Genomic DNA, 11,520 nt, shown 5'->3' with positions numbered 1-11,520 from the left:
GTGCAAATATCACCTCATCAAAAACACCCATTCATCATCTGAAACCAAGCCAATTAACCAGGACTATATGGGATCTGAACCTGTGTCCGTCTGCTCCAAATGGCAAAGCTCCCTGCATCACTTGCGTAATGTCAACTTGAGCCTCAAGACAAAATGATAGGGTCTGGTGGCATTTATGAAATGCTGCACCTCCCTTAATTTTCTCTCTCAAATACAAATGGGACTTTCAGTCTTTTTAACATCATTCATTTCGTGTTATTTTAAGCTTTTGACGAGCACTTCAAGAAGATCATTATCTAATACATCAAAACAAAATTTAATTTGTTTTTCTTGATTTCTTTAATGTTTTGCTTTTGTCCTATTAACAAAGATTAAATGTAACAATGTTATCAAGCCCCCGTTCCATTGGTGCTAATATTTCCAATCAGGTTCCTTAATAGTTGCACTGCAAACTAGGATCAAAAGAAAATCTAATGTAATTTATCAGTCATTTAGCCAGAAAACAATCACTTTTAATTTGCATCAAGACTGAAAATAGCATTTTCCTTACAACTGGTGACAGAACTCAGGTGTTGCAAGCTGTACATTCTGTTAAGTGAAACCTAATTAGTTTTGATTTCCTTTGAAAACAGTTTCATTAACTTTGATAGAGAACAGCTGGAGTTGTAAAAACAAAATGACATCTTTTTCAGTTTTGAACCATGATTTCAAGTACGGGAAGTCAACTCTAGGATGTAATTATCACATTTCAGGTGTTGCACATACTCCATTCAAGTGACCTTGTTTTATGAGGCGATGTGTGCATGGCATCCTAGTACAGTTTCACCACAATGGTGGTCTGACTGGCATTTCTGAAACAGAATCAACAGCTGAAAGTGTTCACTGGTACCCTTAAACAACTGTGCTTGTCAGCTGAGCACAAAAACAAAAATATTGAAAATGTCTTCATCATCTGATTCTACAATTCTTTATTGCTTGCTAATGAGATAATTTTAGTCTAAAAAGTATCATAAATGCAAGCATGACCATTTGCTTCATGTAGTGTGTCCCCAAAGTTATAGCAGAAGACTATAATCAAATCCACCACAAGATGACATTTCCCCTGGCCTGGTGCAACTCGGAAATGAAATTTGGCCCTTCAGTTCAGTGAAGAAAAGAATAAAGTTGTTCAGAATTTTCCAATATCAGAAATCATCAAAAGGCACCACTTCAGCACTAGACAGATCTGTACAACAGCTGTATGTGAATGGAAGTGCATTATGATAGTGAACTTCAACATAACATACTTTACACAACACTTCCCGAACAATGTCCTTTGTGGAGCTGATACATTAACAAGGGTATTGTTTAGAGTCAAAATAAAAACTAATCTATTGTACTTCAGACTAAGACAGCTGATTGTTCCTTTGTGACAACAGTGATGACAATGGTTGTCTGGCTCATTTGATCGGTTATATTCTGAGAGAAACCATTTCTTTCAGCTGTTGAAGTAAATAAGATGAAGGGTGCAAGTTCAAAGAAAGCAGTCCTAGAATATCAACACACCTATCATGAAGATGTATTGTTCATGATTAAAGTCCAGACTGGGATATTCTGAGAATCATATTGATATAGAAGCCTGATGATAAGTAAATGTGTTCAAGGATGCATTGTGCTTCAGGGAATAGGACTGAGTTGAGAAGAAGTGATGAAGGTAATGGCTGTTGGTTAATACTTGGTGGGAAAAAGTGTTGAAGGTTAGGGCTGTTGGTCAATACTTGGTGGGAAAAAGTGTTGAAGGTTAGGGCTGTTGGTCAATACTTGGTGGGAAAAAGTGTTGAAGGTTAGGGCTGTTGGTCAATACTTGGTGGGAAAAAGTGTTGAAGGTTAGGGCTGTTGGTCAATACTTGGTGGGAAAAAGTGTTGAAGGTTAGGGCTGTTGGTCAATACTTGGTGGGAAAAAGTGTTGAAGGTAATGGCTGTTGGTTAATACTTGGTGGGACTAAGTATTGAAGCTTACGGCTGTTGGTTAATACTTGGTGGGACGAAGTGTTGGAGCTTACGTCTGTTGGTTAATACTTGGTGGGACGAAGTGTTGAAGGTTATGGCTGTTGGTTAATACTTGGTGGAAAGAAGTGTTGAAGGTTACAGGTGTTGGTTAATACTTGGTGGGAAGAAGTGTTGGAGCTTAGGTTAATACTTGGTGGGACGAAGTGTTGAAGCTTACAGGTGTTGGTTAATATTTGGTGGGAAGAAGTGTTGAAGCTTACGGCTGAGGGTTAATACTTGGTCAGACGAAGTGTTGAAACTTATGGCTGTTGGTTAATACTTGGTGGGAATAAGTAGTTGGAGCTTACGGCTGTTGGTTAATACTTGGTGGGAAGAATTGTTAAAGGTTACAGGTGTTCGTTCATACTTGATGGGAAGAAGTATTGAAGCTTACGGCTGTTGGAACATACTTGGTGGGACGAAGTGTTGAAGCTTACGGCTGTTGGTTAATACTTGGTGGGACGAGGTGTTGAAGCTTACGGCTGTTGGTTAATACTTGGTGGGAAGAAGTGTTGAAGGTTACAGGTGTTGGTCAATACTTGGTGGGAAGAAGTGTTGAAGCTCACGGCTGTTGGTTAATACTTGGTGAGAAGAAGTGTTGAAGCTTACGGCTGTTGGTTAATACTTGATGGGAAATAGTGTTGAAGGTTACAGGTGTTGGTTAATACTTGGTGGGACAAAGAATTGAAGCTTACGGCTGTTGGTTAATACTTGGTGGAAGAAATGTTGAAGCTTACGACTGTTGGTTAATACTTGGTGGGACGAAGTGTTGAAGCTTACGGCTGTTGCTTAATACTTGCAATTGGTGGGACAAAGTGTTGAAGCTTAGGGCTGTTGCTTAATACTTGGTGGGAAGAAGTGTTGGAGCTTAGGTTAATACTTGGTGGGAAGAAGTGTTGAAGGTTACGGCTGTTGGTTAATACTTGGTGGGAAAAAGTGTTGAAGCTTACGGCTGTTGGGTAATACTTGGTGGGACAACGTGTTGAAGGTTATGGCTGTTGGTTAATACTTGGTGGGAAGAAGTGTTGAAGGTTACAGGTGTTGGTTAATACTTGGTGGGAAGAAGTGTTGGAGCTTATGGCTGTTGGTTATTACTTGGTGGGAAGTGTTGAAGGTTATGGCTGTTGGTTAATACTTGGTGGGAAGACGTGTTGAAGGTTACAGGTATTGGTTAATACTTGGTGGGAAGAAGTGTTGGAGCTTATGGGTGTTGGTTAATACTTGGTGGGATGAAGTGTTTAAGGTTATGGCTGTTGGTTAATACTTGGTGGGAAGACGTGTTGAAGGTTACAGGTATTGGTTCATACTTGGTGGGAAGAAGTGTTGAAGCTTACGGCTGTTGGTTAATACTTGGTGGGACGAAGTGTTGAAGCTTACGGCTGTTGGTTAATACTTGGTTGGGACAAAGTTTCGAAGTTAAAGCTGTGAGTCAGAACTTGGTGGGGAAGACGTGTTGCTGATTATAATTGTGAGTTACAGCTATCTACTTCAACCCTGATACAAGGGTCCTCCAGCCCTGATACAAGGATCCTACTGCCCTGATACAAGGGTCCTCCAGCCCTAATACAAGGTTTCAACTGCCCTGATATAAGGATGTTACTGGTGTGATCCAAGGGTCTTTTTGGCCTGATCCAAGGTTCCTGTTGCCATAATTCAAGGGTCGTAATGTCTGATACAAGGGCTTTATTTGCCTGTAACAAGGGTCCTACTGGCCTAATACAAGGGTATAATTGAACCCAAACACCTGTGCTTCTTTAGAATGAGTTTTTCCTGTGGATGGAAATAGCACTAATATTTCAGGATAATAATACCTTGAAAACTCGGATGTTGGTGGTTGGAATGTTTCCGTCAACAGGGAGGTCAAATCTCCATTGCCTAACATTTCACAGCAGGGAATGTTTCCTCACTTCCTGTGTTGTAAAACAAAACTCATCAAGTCACTCCACTCTGTTTTATCATTTACGTAATGAAAGCATTTTCTTGTATCCTGTCATGTTTTTGAAGATTTGGCCCCACATAAAACAAAAGGACATTTCTAGAAATATAACTAGAAATAAAGTCTACTATAGATGACAAAGGCTATTTGATGCAAGTCAAAGGCTTCATCAAATGGACACATGTTAAAGTAATACCATGGCAATGTTCCTAATTTCCGGACGTTTTTCCTTTCATGTCACAAACATATATATCATCCAGCACTCTTGGAATGGTCTATTTGGAAATATGAAGTAAAGGCCATTCCACCCAAGTTATGACAAAACCATGCTACATGATTTTAACATGATTGGTTTTTCAGTTGTTGGATATCTGTTTGATCCTTTGGAGACATTAACACAGCTGACAATCCTAATCAATAGCAATCATGCTATCACCTGCTCAATCTCAGTAATGAAAAAGGGTAGCATAACATATTTATCATGTGTAATCGTATTGACAAAGCATTCACAAAACTGACTTGTTGTTTCAAGGGACTGCTTTGATGAGGATAATAAATCGACAATTGGCATAGTATTTTCAACAGGGAATGTAAACTGTCACCAGATAACAGCTAACACTGATGACATCGATTCCATAAGAACATGCTTGACCATATTGTGTATTAAAACATTAAATCAAGATTACGCACAGACAGATAATGAATTGGTACATAACAGGCCAGCAGCTTCCCGCTTTATACCTGTTAAAGAGCATCAATCATCCTTTTCTTTTGGGGTGAGGGGGGTTTGATTTGAAGAGTTGACACAAACATTAAGACTGAAAATTGTATTCAATTAAAAGTATTGAACGGATCATTAGATATGAAATTGAAATCTGCTTTTTTATCTGAAATCACTTTTTTAAAATTGTCTTCTCTGGCAACAATAACCTTCGGCATATAGCAATATTTATTTTTCGAATTTTCTCATCCAATATTTGTCTTTAGAATTCTCTCATTCAAATGTTATACTTTTTTTTGAGGGCATGTCCAAACAAGTTGGATATTTAGATTTGGCGAGAACCGACAAGTTTGATTGTGCCAATACACTGACGACCTTTCCAGGTCTTTCCAACACACATTTCTCTGTACTTTTGTCCATTGCAAACTCAAATTGCCATAGAAACCTGTCTACTTTTAACATAATCAAAGCGATGTGTTATATGTAAAATTTCTAAATCATACTTTCTCTTTGTGTTATAAATTGTTATGAAAAGATATATTCATGAGCTGTTCAGTAGCTTTAAGAGAGATGGGACTTTACACACAGATACTGACAATGCCTCTTGTTCAGTGACTTTGCACACAGATACTGACAATGCTCCATGTGCAGTGACTTTACACACAGATACTGACAATGCTTCATGTGCTGTGACTTTACACACACTTACTGACAATAATTCATGTGCTGTGACTTTACACACAATACTGACAATGCATCGTGTGCTGTGACTTTACACACAGATACTGACAATGCTTCGTGTGCTGTGACTTTACACACAGATACTGACAATGCTTTGTGTGCTGTGACTTTACACACAGATACTGTCAATGCTTCGTGTGCTGTTACTTTACACACATATACTGACAATGCTTCGGGTGCTGTGACTTTACACACAGATACTGACAATGCTTTGTGTGCATTGACTTTACACACAGATATTGACAATGCTTTGTGTGCAGTGACTTTACACACAGATATTGACAATGCTTTGTGTGCTGTGATTTTACACACAGATACTGACAATGCTTTGTGTGCTGTGACTTTACACACAGATATTGACAATGCTTCGTGTGCTGTGACTTTACACACAGATACTGACAATGCTTTGTGTGCTGTGACTTTACACACAGATATTGACAATGCTTCGTGTGCTGTGACTTTACACAGAGATACTGACAATGCTTCGGTTCTGTGACTTTACACAGAGATACTGACAATGCTTCGTGTGCTGTGACTTTACACACAGATACTGACAATGCTTCGTGTGCTGTGACTTTACACAGAGATACTGACAATGCTTCGTGTGCTGTGACTTTACACACAGATACCGACAATGCTTCGTGTGCTGTGACTTTACACACAGATACTGACAATACTTCTTTGCAGTGCTCCATATATTTTGTTTGTGTAAATGCAATTCATTAAGAGATGGAAGAATTGCATTATGAATTTCTAATCTGCTTAATGATTTTATATTTCAAAAGACAGTTTTATGTTTACAAATTAATGATAAAAATATAAAATTATGAATATAATAACATATGAAGACTATCAGTAGTTTTACAGATACATATATCAAGCAGAATGTGTAGTCCTATCCCTGGACAAATAAAGGATACAAATGTGCCCTCCAACTAGTGACATTGCAGAAAGTATTTGACATAATTTCATCGAAAGATAATAACAAGATAAGTGTCTCCTAAAGATGATTGGTATTTCATACTCTAGACAAACACCAAATTACTTCTGCAAATAATCCAGTCAATTATCCACAAGTTATGGTATCTCCATTCTAGAAATGCTCCAACCATATTAGAAAGCAATAAGTTTCACACAAGCCCAACATCTTAACCTTTGAATTCTATTGATCAAACTACTGTATGACCACAGATAAGCCAACATCGTAGATAAGATGAGGTATTAGCTTGACCTTCGAAATCTCAATCAAAATGTTATGTCCCATACATACGCTGAACCACCTAAAGTTGAAAGTCACCAACACAAGTGTTTGCCACTAACATGGCAATGTCCCCTGCCGCTAAATAAGAATGAAATATAACATATTTACTAGCTTTCATCTTTTGGTCACATAGAAGATTAACTTTTGTGTGATGTAGTTTCTAGTCATGGTCACTTGGTCAACTCTGAAGATATTTCAGGAATATAGTAGATTTGAATGTATAGATGCAGGTGCATATTTTAACTTCAGTATCAGTGTGTATTTGGGCTGGAACAGGTCCAAAGTTTCTACCCAGGTACCCCACCCCTATTACCCGACCCTACCCTGATACCTGTTATGTTAAGTCCTGACATCAAATTTGTAAGAAATAGCAATATATTCTTCAGCTCAGAGGCTAAAATTGGGTGCAACATTCTATGAGATATTGTGTTTACATAAGTTTGAAAAGTGGTCAAAGTGTCATGGTGACCTTGAAGATAAGGTCAAGGTCACCCAAATCAACTGGTGTCTGCGTAATCCCCCAATGTAGGCTGTCACCAAATTTTGAAGATAATGGGTACATAAGTGCATGAGATATTGTGTTAACAAGAGTTTGAAATATGGTCAAAGTGTCATGGTGACCTTGAAAATAAGGCCAAGGTCACCCATATCGACTGGTGTCTGAGTAGTCCCCCAATAATAAACATCATATGCATGATAAATTTTGAACAGATCTATTCATCCTTATGTAAAATGCATTTAAACTATAATAATTATACAGCTGTCTGTATGGTATCCATTTTGGTCACCAAATGTCCTCCTTGGCATCTATAGAGCTAAAGGTTACATATGTCAGAACCTACAATAATCCATCACTGATTCTGCTTTCATAACTTGGCCCCTGTTTTACAAAATAGCAGGCCATTATATGTGTAATGTTACATCCTCAGTATTTCAGTCAAACATATGTTTCTTGAAGCAAGGTTTTACTTCCACTTTTTACATATTTTTCTTTATGAGGTTTTTGTAAAGCTATTGTTTTATCACCCAGTGAGTGAGCATTGACCTATGCACAGCATGAGAATCGACCTATGCAATTGGGATACGGTGACATATGTCAACCAAGTCAGCGAGCCTGACTACCCAGTCCTGTTAGTCGCCTCTTACGACAAGCATGGGTTACTGAAGGCCAATTCTACTGACTGACTGAGTTAGGTTTTACGCCGCTTTTAGCAATATTCCAGCAACATCACGGCGGGGGGACACCAGAAATGGGCTTCACACATTGTGCCCATGTGGGGATTCGAACCCGGGTCTTCGGCGTGACGAGCCAACGCTTTAACTATGAGGCTACCTCACCGGCCCGAAGGCCAATTCTAACCCATATCTTCATGGCTATTTTATCTGACAGCTTCCCTTGCACAAAGCCATGGTTGTAGTGTGACAACCTGAACTCCCATAGTTAAACATATTCCTCATGTAGCCTTGTACAAGGGCTAGCTGTCAGTTGGGGTCTGATGAGCTAATAGACTCCTGAAGTCTGAAGAAACTCTGAGGCTATTAAGTATACATATTATTTTGCATCTGAACATACCAAGGCAAACAGAATGACAAACAAGATACCAAGGATAGGCCATTCCTGGACATCATTAACTACAATGCAAACATAATCCTTCCATAAAAAAAGAAAAAAACCAATGGAGTTTATTCTCTTAAGACGTAGAAAAAGTCTTTCTTTCGTAAATATTTCCGACGCTGTTAACCTTGGTAACCTTAAGAGGCTTCTCGTTCCAGAAGAAACCTTAAGTTTCCTGACATCTGCCTTAAGCTATTCAATACTCCCAACAAATCCAAGTCTTATTAAGGACATGTTTTCATTCATTTTGATGGCGCACCTCGTTTCTCAGTTTTGTCGCTTGCTTACGTAACTGGATTCTGTTGCTCTAAGCACTGATAGTGTAAATCTGATAAACAGGATTATATAAACGTTAAACCCTCCCACACTGGTTGCATTCATGTGTAATGTCAAAATATGTTGATTTATAAGGTGTGCTCGCAGCAAATGCTGTCTGATAAATACAACTGTTTCTCATAAGAAATATCTTAACATCTGAAAGTGGCAAACATTTCATTTTTCAAATATTTGTTTCTGTACTTCGTCAGTATACCATATTGGGCACTGCAGTGATACAAGAATCCCAAAATATCCATATCTTCTGTAAGGTAACAAGAAGGGATAAGTTATCCTCTGTAGCTTTTATTTCTTTTAAATCACAATGAAGTAAACTGATTTGGCATAACGAGTCACCATATTGGAAACATCGTAAGGGCCAAGGGCATTTAATAGGTGACTATAGCAGGATTTAAAATATGTCAGTCAATCTTTATTCAGGTACTTACTAACATAGAACATATAGAGAAGTAACACAATTTTCAATTGACAAATTTGTTTTGTACAACAATGCGTGGTATATAAACATTGACATGTTTTTTTTTGTTAATTTATCTGGACAGTTTAACAGATGTCAGGATTTCACAATACCTGGATCAGTAATGTTGTAATCAGGACGATATTTTTTCTGATAGTGGAGTAAGAAGGACATACAAATAAAAAGTAATATTCATCATCAATGGCTTGATTAACACATTTCACTTACCTGTTGTGAGGTTGGAAATTTTGCATATCACCCACTCTTGATGCAGAGATCTTACCAATGAAGTATGTTTTTTCTTTATATTTACATCAGATACTGTCTAGGATATATATTAGTTTTCAACATTTTGCAATATAAAATTTGACAGATAATGTCAATGAAAATAACCATGACTGCAGATAAATATCTTTTAGCCTCTTATAGCATCAATAAACACACTTCCAGCTTGTAGAGATTGTTGATACCAAACAGTTCCAAACCACTGTTATGTAGCAACTTTGTCTCCTCAGTCCCTCAGTAATTCTGTCATTATGTATCCTTTTACCTCATCATATGCTGTAGTGTCATCATAGTCTGCAACCTCATAGTATACTATAACATCATCATATCCTATAACCCCATCATATCCTGTAACATCATCATATCCTATAACCCCATCAATCCTGTAATCTCATCATATCCTGTAACCTCATATCCTGTAACCTCATCAATCCTGTAACCTCATTAATCCTGTAATCTCATCACATCCTCTATCCACATTAATCCTGTAATCTCATCATATCCTGTAATCTCATCATATCCTGTAACCTCATTAATCCTGTAACCTCATTAATCCTGTAACCTCATCATATCCTCTAACCTCATCATATCCTCTAACCTCATCAATCCTGTAACCTCATCATATCCTCTCACCCATCATATCCTATAATCTCATCATATCCTCTAACCTCATCAACCCTGTAACCTCATCAACCCTGTAACCTCATCCTATCCTCTAACCACATTAATCCTGTAACCTTATCATATCCTATAACCTCATCATATCCTGTAACCTCGTCAATCCTGTAACCTCATCAATAATGTAACCACATTAATCCTGTAACCTCATTAATCCTGTAATCTCATCATATCCTCTAACCACATTAATCCTGTAATCTCATCATATCCTCTAACCTCGTCATATCCTATAACATCATCATATCCTGTAACCTTATCAATCCTGTAACCTCATCATATCCCCTAACCTCATCATATCCTCTAACCTCATCAACCCTGTAACCTCATCATATCCTCTAACCACATTAATCCTGTAACCTCATCATATCTAATAACCTCGTCATATCCTCTAACCTCATCAATCCTGTAATCTCATCATATCCTATAATCTCATCATATCCTCTAACCACATTAATCCTATAACCTCATATCCTATAACCTCATCATATCCTCTAACCATATTAATCCTGTACCCTCATCATATCCTATAACCTCATCATATCCTCTAACCTCATCAACCCTGTAACCTCATCATATCCTCTAACCACATTAATCCTGTAACCTCATCATATCTAATAACCTCGTCATATCCTCTAACCTCATCAATCCTGTAATCTCATCATATCCTTATAATCTCATCATATCCTCTAACCACATTAATCCTATAACCTCATATCCTATAACCTCATCATATCCTCTAACCATATTAATCCTGTACCCTCATCATATCCTATAACCTCATCATATCCTATAACCTCATCAATCCTGTAATATCATCATATCCTCTAACCACATTAATCCTGTAATCTCATCATATCCTCTAACCTCATCAATCCTGTAACTTCATCATATCCTCTAACCACATTAATCCTATTATCTCATTGTATCCTCTAACCACATTAATCCTGTAACCTCATCATATCCTATTACCTCATCATATCCTATAACCTCATCAATCCTGTAATCTCATCATATCCTCTAACTCCATCATATCCTATAACCTCATCATATCCTGTAACCTCATCAATCCTGTAACCTCATCATATCCTCTAACCTCATCATATCCTCTAACCACATTAATCCTGTAATCTCATCATATCCTGTAACTTCATCATATCCTGTAACCTCATCAATCCTGTAACCTCATCATATTCTCTAACCACATTAATCCTGTAACCTCATCACATCCTATAACCACATTAAACCTGTAATCTAATCATATTCTCTAACCACATTAATCCTATAACCTCATCATATCCTCTAACCTCATCAATCCTGTAACCTCATCATATCCTCTCACCCCATCATATCCTATAATCTCATCATATCCTCTAACCTCATCAACCCTGTAACCTCATCCTATCCTCTAACCACATTAATCCTGTAACCTTATCATATCCTATAACCTCATCATATCCTCTAA

The 11,520-nt window shown here is 37.7% G+C and overlaps 1 long non-coding RNA gene across 1 annotated transcript; it reads left to right on the top strand.

The window, feature by feature from the left end:
* The first annotated feature begins 6,949 nt into the window (after nt 1-6,949).
* On the top strand, nt 6,950-8,774 carry LOC124260886. The gene is made up of 3 exons (XR_006894201.1): nt 6,950-7,091; nt 7,687-7,692; nt 8,763-8,774. It is a non-coding gene; the product is annotated as an uncharacterized LOC124260886 (long non-coding RNA).
* The last annotated feature ends 2,746 nt before the right edge of the window (nt 8,775-11,520 follow it).

Source organism: Haliotis rubra, unplaced genomic scaffold (genome assembly GCF_003918875.1).
Source record: "Haliotis rubra isolate DU_JTF1 unplaced genomic scaffold, ASM391887v1 Scf78, whole genome shotgun sequence".
Taxonomy (NCBI): Eukaryota; Metazoa; Mollusca; class Gastropoda; order Lepetellida; family Haliotidae; genus Haliotis; species Haliotis rubra.
The sequence above is the reverse complement of the archived record's forward strand: the minus strand, read 5'-3'. Positions and strand labels throughout refer to the sequence as shown.